The sequence below is a fragment of the Dendrobates tinctorius genome, unplaced genomic scaffold, assembly GCF_039654945.1.
Source record: "Dendrobates tinctorius isolate UK_male_01 unplaced genomic scaffold, ASM3965494v1 ptg000094l, whole genome shotgun sequence".
NCBI classification, from domain to species: Eukaryota; Metazoa; Chordata; class Amphibia; order Anura; family Dendrobatidae; genus Dendrobates; species Dendrobates tinctorius.
This window is the reverse complement of record NW_027361762.1, coordinates 14,980,094-14,993,372: the sequence shown is the minus strand read 5'-3', so window position 1 is coordinate 14,993,372 and position 13,279 is coordinate 14,980,094. Positions and strand designations below refer to the sequence as shown.

At 45.5% G+C, this 13,279-nt stretch overlaps 1 protein-coding gene across 2 annotated transcripts in view; it reads right to left on the bottom strand.

Annotated features, from left to right (window-relative positions):
* The window catches only part of POLDIP3 (DNA polymerase delta interacting protein 3), a 137,725-nt gene that overhangs the window by 22,535 nt on the left and 101,911 nt on the right, over window positions 1-13,279 (bottom strand). The window lies entirely within an intron of this gene.

The window sequence follows — 13,279 nt, the reverse complement described above, 5'->3', positions numbered from 1 at the left end:
TGCCATGACCCACTGGGAAAGCCCATGAGGTGCCAAACTGCAGAACCCCCCCCATAAGTGACCCCATTTTACGAACTACACCTCTCAATGAATTCATCTAGGGGTATAGTGATCATATTGACACCATGGGTGTGTCACAATTTTATACCATTGGGCAGTGACAACAAAATAACTACATTTTTACCACCAAAATTTAGTTTTAGCCAAAGATTTTACATTTTCACACAAGAGGGTAAAAATGGCAACAAAATTTGTCCCACAATTTCTACTGAACGTGGCAATACCCCACATGTGGCTGTACAGTACTACTTAGCCATGAGGAGAGACTCTTGAGGAACAGAGCGCTATTAGCCTATTCAAGTGAATGGGTCTGTGCATATGTCAGTGTTTCCAAAGACCGTGTGTCCGTTTTTTTCATTTCAGCACGGGCCATAAAACACATATGGATGTCATCCATGTGACACGCAGAGGGGCCGGGGAAGAAGCGTTACAGTAAGCGCTGTTCCCCAGAGACAGGTTCTGAACACGTGTCTCCCCATTCTTCCCTGCTCTGCCAGCGATCGGCGTGAACAGGGGAGAATGATGAGCGTTACATTTAAGTAATAAAAGACAGCAGATGGCGGCTGATGGACTATTACTCCCATCAGCCTACCCCTACTGCTGCTAATAACAGTGACAGCAGGAGCGGCGGATGGAAGTATTCATCTGCAGCTCCTGCGCTGTAAATAAATACGGTAATAAAAGAAAAAACATTGTGGGTTCCCCTCTATTTTTGATAACCAGCCAGACAAAACTCACAGCTGGGGGGCTGCAACCTTCAGCTGTCAGCTTCATAAATAAATTAAAAAAAACAGCGTGGGGCCCTGTTTCTGACAACCAGCCTTGCTGAAGCTCACAGCTGGGGGCTGGTATTCTCAGGCTGGTTAGGGACCACAGATATTGACCCCCCCTGCATCTGCAAAGAAAAGGCACTTTGCCCGGCTCTTCTCACTTGCCCTGTAGCGGTGGCAAGTGGGGTAATATTTGTGGGGTTGATGTCACCTTTGTATTGTCTGGTGACATCAAGTCCATGGCTTAGTAATGGAGGCGTCTATAAGATCTCACCAAAGTCACCGCAGTTAATACCGGCAGGGAACGCAGCATCAGTAACCGGGGATGACGTCACTCCGTTCCCAGCCGAGCTGAGCTGCAGTGACTTCGGTGAGATCCCCTCTAGCCCCATGAGCCGTAAGCGCTCACTGTGATAGCGGGGATCTCACCGGATCTAAGCCAGGCTGACTTGCGATGGGAACAGAGCCCAATGACCGAATGTAACCTCTATGACGTCACCCCCGGTTACTGATGCTGCATTTCCCAGCAGCTCCTTCACTAGTGGTTTTCAGCCGGGATGGTCGCATCTTGGCACCGTCCAGGTTGAAAACGAATTATCCCCCAGACATGGATTACTGCGTGGGACAGGATGAAGGACAGGTATGGTATATTGTGGTTTTATTTTACTTTTTTTTTTTTTACAGGAGATTGAGGGCTTCTGTGAAGTTAAGCGAGTATGTAAAGGGCCTGTCACACTAAGGCTGGTTTCACATTAGCGCTTTTGTGCGCAGCGCATCGGGCGCACCAGTGCGCATGCGCACTGCGCACCTATATTTTACATGATGTGCGCATGGTCTTGCGCATATTTGCGCTTTCGTGCGCATGCGTTTTTTTGTCTTTCGCGCCAGGCGCGTCAGACGCAACATGTTGCATTTTTGGTTCCGCCCTGTCTCGTTAAAACAACGCATGCGCACGGAATGCGCACGGAATGCGCAAAAACACCACATTGGAGCCTATGGGAGCGCAATACTTGCGCATGGTCTTGCGCACGCTTGCGTTTTTATGCGCATGCGTTTTTTAAATAAACATGACTGAAATTTGGTCTAGACAGTAAAAAAAAAAAATTGAACCAAGGTGATAAAATGGTGTGGGCACTGGGATTCCACAATACTTTAAGGATTGCTCACGAGTGGACACACAGCACAAGCTGCACCAATGTAAGTATGAAAAACCTAATGTCTGGCTGAAATTTCAATACATTTCTATGTACTTATGTCTCTTTTTTTTTTTATTGCAGCATGTCTTCATCTGGTGAGGAATATGTCCCCGGGACAGGGCAAGAGGCAGAAGAAGTGAGTACTATGCTTCCGTATGGATTTGAAAAAATAAACACATGTGATTAATTTTTCTGGTTTAATTTTCAGACCTCATCCTCCATCACGCCACCACCACCGGAGGAACGGCAGGAGCAGCAAGGCCAAGTGCGGGCGGGAAGACGTGATGTAAGTACAGACGGACTGTTTTTTTTTTTACTTATTTTCTAGTCTGGTTTATTTTTATTTATTTTTTTTGGTATTTTTTATTTTTTTTTTTTAAATTTTCATGGTTGTTTTTTTCGATGTTTGTTGCTTTTTTTGCATTTATTTTCATTTAAAACAAATAATTTTTTCATGGCTTGTTTATCAATATCTAAAGCTCAAAGTGTGTGTGTGTGTGTGTGTGTGTGTGTATGTTTGTTTGTTTGGGTATATGGGCACGGGACTATGGGATGGAGGATATATATGATGGGTATATGGGCATGGGATAGAGGATATGTATGATGGTATATGGGCACGGGACTATGGGATGGCGAATATGTATGATGTGTATATGGGCACAGGCATATGAGATGGCGAATATGTATGATGGGTATATGGGCACAGGACTATGGGATGGAGGATATGTATGATGGAATATGGGCACGGGACTATGGGATGGAGGATATATATGATGGGTATATGGGCATGGGATGGAGGATATGTATGATGGTATATGGGCACGGGACTATGGGATGGCGAATATGTATGATGGGTATATGGGCACAGGCATATGGGATGGCGAATATGTATGATGGGTATATGGGCACAGGACTATGGGATGGAGGATATGTATGATGGAATATGGGCACGGGACTATGGGATGGAGGATAATTTTAAATTTCTATAACTAACCACAGTTAGTTACTATGCCCGGGCAGCGCCGGGCTCTTCAGCTAGTTTTCGATATTTTTTATTTTAAAATCTTTCAAAGATTAATGTTTGTCTTTCTTTTCTACGCTCCACAGCGGGAGGAGGACCTCGCCCTGGACAACGACGAGCTCATCCGTCTAGTCCAGGAGCGAGTCCCGTTGTGGGACACCCGTCACCAACTGCACTCGGACAACGTGGTGATCCGGCGGCTCTGGAACGAGGTGGCCGCATCGCTGATGGATGGCTGGGACAACGCCTCTCCCCGGGTCCGCAAGGATTTTTGTAAGTATTTAAATGCAGTGTGATGCAGCAGTGATCTTGGCCGGGATCACCCAACTGTGTGTGATGCTATTAACTCCATGGAGTTTCTATCATCACACACAGTTGGATGATCACAGCCTCCAGTGCATAGTCTTACTTTTTTTCTTTTTTTTTTTTTTCCACCACAGTGAACAAAGTCAGAACCCGTTGGCGCTCGATGAAGGACCGCTTCAACAGGGATATCCGTCAGGAGAATAAGGTTCGCAGTGGTGCTGCGGCAAGGACCGGCACGAAGTACCGATACCATCGTGCCTTGGCATTTTTAAGACCGGTCCTTGCCTCCCGAACGTAAGTATTTTCTAGTTGTATTGTGTTTTATTCTGTGCTTTTCTATTCCACAGGAGTTGGCGATTGTTAATTTATGGTAGTAATTTCTTTCTTTTCACAGCACCTGGAGCAGCACCCTGCAACCTGGTCCCGAAGCGGTCCTTCATCAAGCTGCCCCGGACCCCTCCCAGCCATCCATCAGCGAGGAAGCACCTTGCAGGTCTGCACCACAGTCATCTGGAGACCAGGAAGCTGGTCGCTCAGGTGTTCCCCTGTCCCAGGTCTCTGCCACTGGTTTTGCGGGCACTTCCCGCCAGCAGCGGCAGAGGACCTTGGACAGGCCTCTCATGCCCGAGTTCGTTGAATTGAGCTCGGTCTTTCAGAGTAGCCTCAAGGCACTCTCCGATAGACTTGAGAGTGGTTTCCTCCTTTTGGACCAACGCTACAAGTCTATCGAGGGTCGCCTTGAGCGCCTGGAAGTCGACCTCGCCAGACCAGCGCATCATTTTTATACCCAAATAGCTCGGGACACGGCGGAACACCTTACCCCTGACCTCCAGTTGACTGTCATGCAGGCCTGCAACAATGCTTTTATGCAGGCTATGCAGCAGAGTAGGATTATGCAGCAGTCAGCGGTGGCATTTCCACCGGTGCCACCACTGACTCGTTTTACAGCATTACCTACTTCTGCTGCATATCACTGCACAGCCACCACACTTCCAAGCCTCGCCGGACACCAATATACCGCCCCAAGTCCGAGTGCAGCTGGACACTTACCCGCCAACACCATGCCAAGAGCTGCTCCCGCCTGGCCCACCACTGCTGCCGCCACCACCACTGGATGGCCCGTCGTCACCACCCCTGCCTGTAGCGCCGCCACCACCACCACCAGCGGGAGGACCACCCCGGTATGGACCGCCACAGCCACCACGCCTGCATGGACCGCCACCACCACCACCACCACCACCTCGGAGCAGCATCAGCTGGGGGACCCGCATTCAATATTTACGGCCCCTGCCAGGACATCCACCACCACCAGCATGCCACAGCTGGAACAAGATCCTGGCAGGCGGTCCACAAGCGCCAGGCGGTCCCCCAGCTCCAGCCAGTCCACAGCCTCCAGGCGGTCCAGAGGCTCAAGGCGGTCCAGAGGCTCAAGGCGGTCCCCGGGGTCTAGCCAGTCCTCAGGATCAAGCGAGGACAGCAGGAAGACGACGGGCCACCGTCCTAAAAAAACAAAGAGGAGGACTCTTACCCTCCCTCACCTCCCACTTCACAACTTTCCTTGCCTCGGCTCCCTTCCCCCACTTCTTTGGTTCCTCCTTCCCCTAGAACCCCTTACTCCACCCAAAGCCGTTCCTCATCCCTCCACACCCCCCAGTTTCCAGCAACTAAAAAATAAGTTAAATAAATGTTATATTTTTTTTTCAAAATAATGTTTGGTTATTGTGTCTTTCGCCGCCTGCACACACTGCGCCCTACACTATGGTTTGTTTTTCTTTACTTTATACCGGATGGTCAGCCATCCAACTCTGAAAGGGATACTATATTTCATTTTTTTTATATATATATATATATATATATATATATATATATATATATATATATATATATAAATAAAAAAAAAATGAAATATAGTATCCCTTTCAGAGTTGGATGGCTGACCATCCGGTATAAAGTAAAGAAAGGGAAACCACCAAAAAAAAATTATATATATATATATATATATATATATAAATATATATATATATATATATATATATAAATATATATATATATAAATATATATATATATATATAAATATATATATATAAATATATATATATATATATATATATATATATATATAAATATAAATATATAAATATATATATAAATATATATATAAATATATAAATATATATATATATAAATATATATATATAAATATATATAAATATATATAAATATATATATATAAATATATATATAAATATATATAAATCTAAATCTATATAAATCTAAATCTATATAAATCTATATATATATATATATATATATATATATATATATATATATATATATATATATATTTATTTTTTTTTATGGTGGTTTCCCTTTCTTCAATTTAACCTGGGCAGATGAGTAGTGGAGTTTATTAAGACACAGTACACTGGGTACAGGTAGAAAAAACCATGTATTTTATTTTTAACAAACAACAAAACTATTAAACCATTTGATCCTGCCATGCTACACGACCAACATCGGATAAAAAGTAGTCCGCAAATTGGTCCCTCATTTGGGCAACTTCGACTGAGGACCGAAGAGGGTGCTGAGTAAAATCTGGCAAAGGGTTGGCAGCAGGCTCATCCATGTCAAAGTTCGGCCGCTCCTTTGCCATAACAAAATTGTGGAGAACCACGCATGCCTTCACCACCTCATCTACTGTTTCCATTTTGAGATTGATGGCGGTGCTGAGAATTCGCCATCTGGACACTAGAATGCCAAAGGCGCACTCTACAGTCCTGCGAGCCCTCGTAAGCCTGTAGTTGAAAATTTTCTTGCGGTGGTCCAAGTCACGGCTGGAGTACGGCTTCAGCAGGTTTGGGCACATCTGAAATGCCTCATCCCCAACCACTACAAATGGCAGTGGTGGAGTTTGGGTTTGGGGAAGAGGCCGTGCCAGTGGAAAATTGAAATGGTTGCCGTACAACCTCCAGCCCATATCAGAGTTCTTAAAAGTCTGGGAATCGTTGCCCCGTCCGAATGCCCCTATGTCCACCGCCACAAACCGGCAGTCTGCATCCGCAATGGCCATTAGGACTGTGGAAAAGTACTTCTTGTAGTTGTAGTACTCGGAGCCACTTCTTGCGGGTTTTGTGATGCTTCCCGTCCACCGCTCCTAGGCAGTTCGGGAAATTGCAGACTGCCCAGAATTTCTCCGATATTTGAAGCCACTTTTCGGCAGTGGGCAATGGCAGAAACTCCGGACACAGAACATCCCACAGAGCCCTGCAGGTGTCGGCAACAATCCCGGATAAAGTAGAGATTCCCAGCCGGTACTGGAAATGCAGGGATGAAAGACTCTCTCCAGTTGCCAGGAACCTGCCAAACATAAAAAGAAAAAATAATTGTATTTCTGTCTTGGGTATTACTAAAAACACTGAAAATAAAAAAGTACATGTCCTAACTATTTTGCATGTTTTTTTAATACAACATAGCAAAAAAACATTTTATAAAGGCTTGGGATTAGTACATGACAGAAGAAAAACCATTATGCAAAAAAGCAATTTCCCAAAAATAATGTTAAAATTCAATAGCCAAAAAAAACCTAATTTTTTGGACCAAAAAAAAAAAAAAAAAAGCAAAAAGCCAAAAAAATTATGCAAACATAACAACATACATACCGTAAGGTGACAAGGAGCCTTTCTTCGGGAGGAATGGCACGCCGGAGCTGAGTGTCCCTTCTCCGGATGTTTCCTTCAACCATACCCAGCAAGTCAAGGAAGCTTTCCTGGGACATCCGTGTATAGTCAGCAAATTTCTCCGGGTTTTCCTGTAGCTCGCTGTACAGCGTGTGATATGCTCCACGGCTTGCCCGGAGTTCGATGATTGGATGCCTCCAAAACCGACGCCGCTGCCGTCTCTGCTGTCTCTCCCTCTCCCTTTCTTGCTGGCAACAAAAGACATACGCCTGAGACAGCGCAATGTCAAGATCCAGCTTGAAGCGGAAATTATCCAGACGCAGGTCCATCTTGACACCGGAAACAGCAGCAAAATCTGATGAATTCAGCAGTACAGGGTCTATAAAACATTCCAATGACACACGCCCACTGGTGACCCATTGGTGGTCAAGGATTTTTCTATTGTGAAATGTCACACCTAAAAACGCAACCGCATGCAAAAACGCATGTAAAACGCAAGTAACACTGCGTTATTTTGACGCATCAGCGTGCGCATGAAGAAAAAAAAACGCACATTTGTTTTGCGTTTTTCTTTGCGTTTTTTATGCGCACGATGCGCTGCGCAAAAAAACGCTAATGTGAAACTAGCCTAAGCGATATCGCTAGCAATATCGCTATAACTTGTGACGTTATAGCGATATTGCTGTGTGTGATACTTACCTACGACCAGCTCCCCTGCTGGTTATCGCTAATCGCGCGAGAACGTCCTGGACCGTTTCTCGTTGTCAGCTTCCTGCGGCGCTTCCTGTGGAGAGACTAGCGTGGAGCCGGGCGGGAGGACGTCAGGATCTCCTAGTGTGACAGGTAAGTAGCGACCCCCGACCCCTGCGATGTCGCTGGTGAGATCTGCCTGTGTGGCAGCTCACTAGCGACCACTTAGCGATGTACCAGCGATCCTGACCGCGTCATATCGCTGGTCGGGATCGCTGATACATTGCTAAGTGTGACAGTACCTTAAGTATGGTTTAATTAAGATTAAAAGGAGTCTAATTTTTTTTTCCAAATAAAGGACTTTATTCTGGCTGTGTCTTTATTTACAATACAACAATAGGATTAGTAATGGATGGGTATCTTATAGACTCCTCTCCATTACTAAGCCGTGGGCTTGTACAAAGGTGATATCAACCCCACAAATATTACCCCACTTGCCACCGCTACAGAGCAAGTGGGATGAGTCGGGCAAAGCACCAGAATTGGCGCATCTAATAGATGTGCCTTTTCTGGGCAGCTGCGGGCTGATATTTTAAGGCTGGGGGGAGGGGGTCAATATCCATGGCCCCTTACCAGCCTGAGAATACCAGCCCCCAGCTGTGAGCCTTAGCAAGGCTGGTTGTCAAAAATGGGGGGACCCCACGCTGTTTTACTTAAAAAAAACAGCGTGGGTACCTCTCTAGTCTTGATAGGTCTTGATAAACAGCCTTGATGAAGCTGACAGCTGAGGGTTGTCTGGCTAGCTATCAAAAATAGGGGGGAACCCACGCTTATTTTTTGTTAAATTACCGTATCTATTTACAGCGCAGGAGCGGCAGATGAATACGCCAATCCACCACTCCTGCTGTTACTAGCAGCAGCAGGGAGTAATAGTCCCATCAGCCACCACTTGCCGTCTTTTTTATTACTTAGGCTATGTGCACACGCTGCGGTTTTGGCCGCTGCGGATCTGCAGCAGTTCTGCAGACAGTGTACAGTAGAATGTAAATCTATGTAATTTACAATCTGCTGTGCACATGCTCCGGATTTTTAACTGCGGAAAAGCTGCAGTTTTGAATCCGCAGAAAGAAATGACATGTTACTTTTCTGTGGATTCTGCTGCGGTTTACCATCTCCTCCATTGTAGAGGTGATAAACCGCAGGGGAAAACTGCAGGCCAATCCGCAGGTCATTTTACCTGTGGTTTTACCTGCGGTTCCGCAGATACAAATCCGCAGCGTGTGCACATAGCCTTAAATGTAACTCTTCATTCTACCCTGCTTGCGCCGATCGCCGGCAGAGCAGGGGAGAATGAGGAGAGCAGTGTTCAGCACCTGGGGCCGGGGAACAGTGCTTACTGTAATGCTTCTTCCCTGGCGCCCGTTCTTGTGGCACTGATGCGGCACACGCATGCCACTGTTGTGCCGCAAGTATTACACACACACACACTGACATCTCCGGTACTGGAAATATAGCGGGTTTGTTTGGCAGCTGTCACACACTAAAAGATGTTTTTCATTGCAAAAAATAGTCTTTGCATCACCATATTTTGAGAGCTATATTTTTTCCATATTTTCGCACACAGAATCATGTGAGGTCTTGTTTTTTGTGAGACGAGTCGATATTTTTATTGGTACAATTTTCGGACACATGGCATCTTTTGATCGCTCTTTATTCCAATTTTTGGGAGGTCATAATGAACAAAAACCAGCAATACATGAATTTCTTTTTTTTTTTTTTTTTTTGGTGGGGGGGAGGGGGGGCGTTTATACTGTTCCATGTGTGGTAAAACTGATAAGGCAGTTTTATTTTTTGGGTTATAACGATTACAGCAATACCTCATTTATATATTTTTTTGTGTTTTGGCTCTTTTATACAATAAAAACTTTTATATAAAAAAAAATTTTCACCACTTTATTCTGAGAGCTATAACTTTTTTATTTTTCCGGTGACGGAGTTATATAGCGGCTTCTATTTTGCAGGACAAGTTAAAGTTTTCAGCAGTACCATGTTTATTTATATCCGTCTTTTTGACTGCAAGTTATTCCACTTTTTGTTCGGTGGTATGATAAAGCATTGTTTTTGCCTTTATGGTGTTCACTAAAGGGGTTAACTAGTGGGACAGTTTTATAGGTCAAGTTGTTGCAGACGCAGCGATATCAAATGTGTACTTTTATGGTTTATATTTTTTATCATTCAATTTATTAAGTGATAGAATATAGATTTTTTTTATTACCGTACTTTTTGGATTATAAAACACTTTGGATTATAAAACACACCCCAAATTTTGAGGCGAAAAATAGGATTTTTTTTTGTAAATAAAACGGTGGTGCTCCTTTATAATCCGTGCGTCTTATTGCTTACCGGGGGTGGTGGATGCAGTGAAGCGGGGTTCCAGGGGCGCTGCTGAGGAGGCAGGAGTGGGGTGATGCTGCAGGCAGGGATGAGGGGGGGGAGTCCGACGTGCAGTATGCTGCTGCGGGGTCTGTGACCACTCCTAGCACTTATTGCCGTGTGTCAGCTGTGAGAATCAGCGGACACCCAGCGGCGATCGCCCGCGCACCCCCCCATGGTCACATGGACAGATCATTACTATGCTACACTCATCAGCCTCAAATACACAGTTCTCTCCTGGTTCTCCTATCTCTCTGACCGTTCCTTCACTGTATCTTTTGCTAGTTCCTCCTCTCATCTTCCCCTTACTGTTGGGGTCCCTCAAGGATCAGTCCTAGGCCCCCACGTCTTATCTTTGTATACCGCCCCTACTCTCAAACAATCAGTAGATTTGGTTTCCTGTACCATCTCTATGCTGATGACACCCAATTATACACTTCTCCCGATATCACGCCTGCCTTTTTAGAAACACCAGGGATTGTCTTACTGCTGCCTTTAACAATGTCCTCCGTCTATCTGAAATTGAACCTGTCAAAAACTGAACTCCTCGTGTTTCCTCCTTCTACTAACCTACCTTTGCCCGACACTGCCATTTCCGTGTGTGGTTCCACCGTTACTCCCCAGCAACATGCCTGCTGTCTTGGGGGTCACACTTCATTCCGAGGTTTCATTCACCTCCCACATCCAAACAATGGCTCACTCTTATCTGCACCTCAAAAACATTTCTAGAATTCAACCTTTCTTACTTTTGACTCTGCAAAAACTGTTACCGTTTCTCTTACTCATTGTCGTCTGGACTATTTTAACTCTCTACTAATAGGCCTCCCTCTTACCAAAATATCCCCTCTCCAATCTGTCTTGAATGCTGCAGCCAGGATCATATTCCTCACCAATCATTATACCGATGCCTCTACCTTGTGCCAGTCATTACACTGGTTACCCATCCACTCCAGAATCCCGTACAAACTTATTACCCTCACCCACAAAGCTCTCCATAGCTCAGCACCACCCTACATCTCCTCCCTCGTCTCAGTCTACCACCCTACCCGTGCCCTCCGTTCTGTTAATGACCTGAGGTTAACATCCTCAATAATCAGAACCTCCCACTACCGTCTCCAAGACTTTTCACGCGCTGCGCCAATTCTTTGGAATGCACTACTCAGGTTGATACGATTAATCCCCACAGTTTTAAGCGTGCCCTAAAACCGCATTTGTTCAGACTGGCCTACCGACTCAACACATTAACCTAATTATCCCTGTGTACCAGCGATCCCGACAACGATATTACCTGGTCAGGATTGCTGGTGAGCTGTCAAACAGGCAGACTCACCAGAGATCAGGACCAGCGAGGACGCAGGTAACTAAGCGCGCGCGGCCCTTAATTACCCGCTGTGTACCCTGGATACCAGCGTGCCCGCACTGGGAGCTGGTATCCAAAGTAAACAGCGGGTAACTAAGCGTGCGCGGCACTTAATTACCCGCTGTTTACCTTGGATACCAGCTCCCAGCGCAACCACGCTGGTATCCAGGGTACACAGCGGGTAACTAAGCAACGTGCACGCTTAGTTACCCGGTGATTACCTTAGATACCAGCTCCCAGCGTCTGCTTAGAGCGCTGGGAGCTCGGTGATCGATGGTCTGCCGCTGCCACACGCAGCGATGCATGCTGGCCAGCGGGAGACTAACAGTCATAAAAAGGCCTAGGACATTCCTGCACGATCAGAGATACCCGGTGGTGGTGGGTCGCTGATGCGTGCCCCACACACAGCGAGATCGCTGCTGAGGTCGCTGTTGCGTCACAAAACTTGTGACTCAGCAGCGATCTCGCTAGCAATCTCGCTTAGCGTGATGGGGGCTTATGGCTGGTCCGAACAATGAAAGCAATTGTTACCATCTACCTTTCATCTCCCCTTTTTCCTCAAATTTTAAGCTTGCGAGCAGGGTCCTCTGTTATGAATGAGTCACCAAGGAGGAAAAACAAAAACAAGCTAAGCCACAAAACCAGAGGTTGGCAACTAAGTGGATTGCAGACCCCGATCCTATCCTCACAACTAGCAGTAGCCGTGGAGCGTACCTACGATGATCCTAGACGCCTCGTCACAGCCGGAGAACTAAAGCCTAAAGCAAGAAAAAGGTGAAATCTAAACTGCCCCAGAGCAGACCCCAAAGCAATAGACAGCCCCCAACATGTATTGTCGGTGAGACAAGATGAAAACACAAACACAGATAGAAAAATAGGCTGAGCAAATGATGGGGCCCAAACTAACTAGAAAGGACAGGAAAGGAAAGATACTGTCTGCAATCACGCACAAAACAATGCCAAAAAATGTCCAACACTTTCTGATAACAAAAACCCTGAAGTTGCTAGACTTCAATTCCCTATATCAGCACTCTGGTATATTCTGAAGACAGTGCAAAAGGAGACCAATCTGATAAGGGAAAGCAAACTGGCATAAACAGAGACATAAGAATGGAAATTCAGCACAGCCCCAGCAGGGGCTGGCTGACCACAAAAACTGAGTAAACCAGACCAAATCTCATGTGAAAAAATAGCAGAGCACACTTAGCTTGAAAAGGCAGGAACAGAACTGGAAACCAGAACCTCAGGGCAGGAAAAATCACCAGCACAAAATTAGGGAGTCGGCTGTCTTAAATCCAGTCAGAGACTCCGGATGTCCACTCACAGTCGTCCTCCTCAGGTGGCAGGTCTCTGCCATTTAGATCAGCTTCATTACTTACTGTCACCACTAGAGGGAGCCCGGATGGAGAACTCACGACTCCTCTGTCAACACAGCCAGCTCCACCACCCTCACCAGAAGCCAGAGGTAAACCAGAAAATGAGTTCACAGTCCTCATTCCTCTTGGTATCTGTTTTGATCTTTGTTTATTGTTAGGCTATAATGTCTATAGTTAGGCTGTAATGTCTATAGTCTGTACAAGTCCCCTCTATAATGTCAAGTGCTGCAGAATATGTTAAAAACAAAACCTTAATAAAAAGTTATATGATTTAAAAAAAAGTTGTCAGGCAAAAAACAAGCCCTCTGGACTAAATATCAGAAAGCGTTGGTGGTTTGGTGAATCTGCCCTGCACATATAACGTGATCAGAACGATTTCTGAAGGTGGA